Raw genomic sequence first — 4851 nt, 5'->3', positions numbered from 1 at the left:
CAGGCAGGGGTTCTAAATGGCTTGCTCAATAACACAATAAAAGTTCCACTTAAACAGGCATTCCACGGGCGTGAACCAGAAAAGAACCTGCCTTATAGGTTTGCCTGGAGATGCAGTTAAAGTCATGCCTGTAAATCTCTTAGCAGGGACAAGGTACGCATGCCACGAGCATTTGTAAATAAGGACCAAAATGTGTTGGACAGTGGACTGGGAGCCCAAGAGCTCTCATGAGGTCCAGACACAGGCCTTGCCTTCAGAAGTTTACAGGTAGGAGGTGGGAGCCTCGGGGAAAGGCAGGTGTTGAGGAGCTGGGGTGCTCACCAGGACCTACTTGTCCCAGTTCAAGTTCAGCAGGCAGTAGGGGAGTAGATGCTCTCCATTCACAGTCACTTGGCTCCCCTAGAGGAGCCCTGATGGCCCAGTAGTGAAAGGACTTGGCCACTAATTCCAAGGTCAATGGTTTGAAACCACTAGTTGCTCTTTGGGAGAAAGATCTGGTCATCTGCTTCTTCTATTGAGATTTCCAAAAAACTCACTTCCATTGAGTCATTTTCATCTCATAGCTACACTATAAAACAGAGGAGAACTGCCCCTGTGGGTTTCCAAGACTGTAACTCTTCACAGGAATGGAATGCCTCATTGTGCCCCCTGAAGAGTGGCTGGTGGTTTCAAACTGCTGACCTTTCAGTTAACAGCCCAACACAGAACCCATGATGTCACTTACACCCCCAGGCCTCTGTAGAGATTTACAGTCTTAGAAATCCTTCGAGACAGTTCTATTCTGCCTATAAGTTGCTATGAGTCACAATTGACTCAATGACAGTGGGTTGGGTTTGGCTTCTGGTTTAATCTCTTCAGCATTCTACCTTGCCTATGATTGAGCAATGAAGCTTGGACAGTTTGGTTCATAAGCAGGTCAGAATCTTAAGCAATTTATCCACAGGCAGTAACCCAAGAAGCAAAAACAGGACCCAGGGATCCAACCATGTTTTTTAAGGGGTTAGGATGGGGGTGGGGTTTAATACTCTTTACTTACCATATTACCATCCACAAGTCTAACTATTCAATGCTAGATTATCCTCTTTCCACTAAGGGACTATTAGGCAGCCAGTACAATGATAATTATGAAGGCTATATGGAAGCATACGACTATTTTAAAATTTAATGTTAAGTGAAAAGAGCAGAGTAGAAGCTTTATGCAGATACAGTGATAGCATACTGTGTGAATCTCAAGCCGTGTAGACAGATAAGAATAAGATAAAATGGAAAGAGTTCCGTTGGGAGGATAAAATTCCTCATTTACTTGTTTAACAATTCCATATTGAGCTGGACTGTGGGAAGAAGGAGGAGGCATCCGGAGGAAGGAAGGCTCCTTGCCATCTGTGCTATGCCAATGACACAACCCTGCTTGCTGCAAGAGAGAAGGGTGGGAAGCACCTAGGGATGGCAATCAGAGATTACATGGGGTACAACTCACTGGAGAGAAAACCCAAATCCTCACAACTGGACCAATAGACCAGATCATGAGAAACAGAAAAGACTGATGCTGTGAAGGGTTTCGTTTCATTTGGATCTGGGGTCAATGCTCATGGAAGCCAAGAAATCAAACACTGCAAATCAGCTGCACGAGACCTCTGGCAAGGGTTAAAAAGCAAAGACGTCACTTTGAGGACCAAAGCGTGCGTGTTGCGTGTCGTGGGATTCTTCACGTCCTCTTCTGCATGTGAAAAGAGGACAAGGAATACGAAAGGCCAGAGAAGAAAGGCTGCCTCTGAGTCACAGTGCTGGTGAAGAATACTGAAAACATCATGGGCTGCCAGGAGAGCAAACCCATTTGTCTGGAGGAAGTCCAGCCAGGAGGCTCCTAGACGCGAGGATGGTGAGACTGTGCTGCCTGTGCTTTGGACACGTTGTGAGAAGGGACCGGCCCCCGGAATGGAGCCCGGTGCTTTGGTAAAGTAGAGGGTCAGCAAACAAGAGAAAGACCCTAGATGAGATATATGGACGTAGTGGCTGCACCAACAGGTTCAAACATAACAGCACTCGAAGGATGGAGTAGGACGGGGCAGTGTTTTCACTCTGTTATATGTAGTGTCACTACGAGGTGGAGCTGACTCAACGGGACCTAACAGTAACAACGATCATGGCATTTTGAGTGTCTACTATGTGCTAGGCACATTCCTAAACATTTAAGCTATGTGAACAAATAATTGTGAGGTGCTTTTTTATGTGAATGTTTGCAATGTGCTGTTGTCAGTTACTGTCCATTGTTGAGGGTGTTGTGTTGAGTTTCTCTCCTTTTTACTGACCCTCTACCGAACAAGGTCATTCTTATCTAGCAATTGGTCTAATTTGTCTAACGTTTGATACTTATGAACCCAAAATCCAGTTGCTTCTGACCCATCGCATCCCTATAGGACAGACGGGGCGTCGCTCCTGTGGGTGGTTGAGACTATCCATCTACAGAAGATATGGAGCAACTGCTAGGTTCAGACTGCTGACCTTGTCTTGGGCAGCCTGAGTGTGAGATTCAACATAACAACCAAGGCTGCTACGTATTGGCTGCTCTGGGCTCACCAGCTGAGGGGATGGGTTCTGTCATTTGCCTCGTTGAACAGAGAACATAACTGTGGCTCAGAGAAGCTGTGTGACAAGATCGAGATCACAGAGACACAGAGCTTCAGAACTGGGGTTATAACCCCGGTCTCTTTCACTCAAGAACTTGACTTTCACTCCCAGTGAAAGTCTTTGAAAGTCCTTTTTCTGCTTAGCCCACCTCCCTGCAATGATCACATTTATGGGATGATGGGGCACTGTCTTTTATAGTTGGCTTAGGGCACCGTAGGCCCACATAGTCGTGTTTGGGAGTAGGTCTCCATCCCTGTGGGAAGAGGAGCTGGCTTAACATCCAGGAGTCTGGGTGCCAGTCCAGACCTACTATCAAGTGCATATCTTCCCGGGACCAGGCCCCTGTCTGTAAGAGCAGGGTTTGTGACAGTGCTCCAAGCTCTGAAGGAGATGCAATCTGGGATCACAACTAGCTCTCGGGTGGTTGTTCTTGCTGTCACGTCAGCTCCAACTCCACGTGACTCCCTGTACACTCCCCACCAACACAAACCCTCACCCGTCCTGCGCCCTCTTCACAATCACTGGTGTGTCCAATTAGTTCGATTATGAGTTTCCATAATCCACACCGCTGCCCTTCTTCTTCCTGGTTGTCCATGCATGTGTCATGCCTGGCCCCTGGCCTACCATCTCAGTCCCTCTACTGTAGCCACCACGACAACCAACACTCACTGAAAGGCAATCTCTGTTCAGAGTGCCTGGTGTGTATTTCCACACTCACCCTTCACCTCAACCCCAGGAGGTGGATGTTCTCAATGCCCTCTTTAGTTGCAAATGAGGAAGCTGAGATACGGCCAGGTTAAGTAATTTGTCTAAGACCACACAGCTAGAAGGATGGAACCAGGAGTCTAACGAGGTGAATTGACACCAATGTCTGGAACCTTCACTGCTGCCTTCTGCCTCCTCCAGGGTCAATTGTATGTGGGCCAAGGTTGCAATGATCTTGTTCACCATGGAATTTCCAGCACCTCCCTCAACGCCCGGAGCCCTGGTGGCATAATATGTCACACTCTGAGCTGCTAACCACTAGGTCTGCAGTTTGAAACCACCGGCCACTCCACAGGAAAGAGGCAAGCCTTTCTATTCCAGTAAAGAACTACACTCTTGGAAACCCACAGGGGCAGTTCTACCCTGTCCTACAAGGTCATTTGTGAATTTGGAGAGTTCTTTTTGGCCTTAATGCCTGCACACACTACCTGGGTAACAGGGATTAGAATGTATGGTTTCTACTTAATGTCTTCAGTGCCTAATGCAACACCCATAGCATCAGAAGTGAAGATCGCCACGCCCTTTCCCCCCGAGTTCATTCCATGGATGATGACTGTTGCTAACAACCAAAGAGGCTACTCTGCGCAGAGTCAGCTGTTTACCCTGCTGCTGTCAGAGGTTCCGTCTCTACCTGATGTCTAACCGTGTCCTTTGCTGAGCTTAGATGCTCTGGGGCATGAAAGGGAGCATTGGGTTCATCAGACTCGCAGGGGAAAAAAGCATCGACTGCTTTTCCTCCCAGGTCTATAACCATCCTTTGCTCCTCTTTGCCCTGGGTTGGGCTGTTTCGTTGATTTCCTCAATAAACGGCCCTGTCATGAGTGCTTCCAAAGTGCCACCATCTGTAGTTCCCTTCCCTCGCCCTTCTCTTTGACACCAATCACCACTCCAGCCTCACTCTCAAGCACACTCTCTGCCGTGGGATCTGCCTCACGGCTGGCAGCTCTTTTTGGGTCATTCATTTCCCTTGCATGGCACGAAAAGCTTTTCCCAGGTTCTCCTGGGACGTGGACTATTTTGCCTTTTCAAGCCGCTCCAGGTTGGACAAGTCCTGTCACCACTTGCTGGGTCGAGTGAGCAACTCATTCCTTGGGAAGTGAACATGCGTGGCCGGTCGGTGTGACCTCGGGAGGGGAATGCTGGACCCCAGGGCAGCTGGGTATATAAAATCATATGAAAAATGGAATTTTAAGAACAAAATCATACCCTAGGTGAATGAGGGTGGGGCCTGGAGTGGAGACCCAATTCCCATCTGTAGACAATTGGACATCCTCCAAAAGAGGGGTCACAGAGAAGAGATGAGCCAGTCAGGGTGCAGTATAGCACCAATGAAACACACAACTTTCCTCTAGTTCCTTGGTGCTTCCTTCCCCCCACTATCATGACCTCAATTCTACCTTACAAATCTGATTAGACCAGAGCATGCACACTGCTACAGGTAAGAGCCCACAACACAGG

The sequence above is a fragment of the Echinops telfairi genome, unplaced genomic scaffold (genome assembly GCF_000313985.2).
Source record: "Echinops telfairi isolate 266 unplaced genomic scaffold, ASM31398v2 ScPeMD7_1;HRSCAF=3_0, whole genome shotgun sequence".
Classification (NCBI taxonomy): domain Eukaryota; kingdom Metazoa; phylum Chordata; class Mammalia; order Afrosoricida; family Tenrecidae; genus Echinops; species Echinops telfairi.
Note: the sequence above shows the minus strand (reverse complement) of the source record.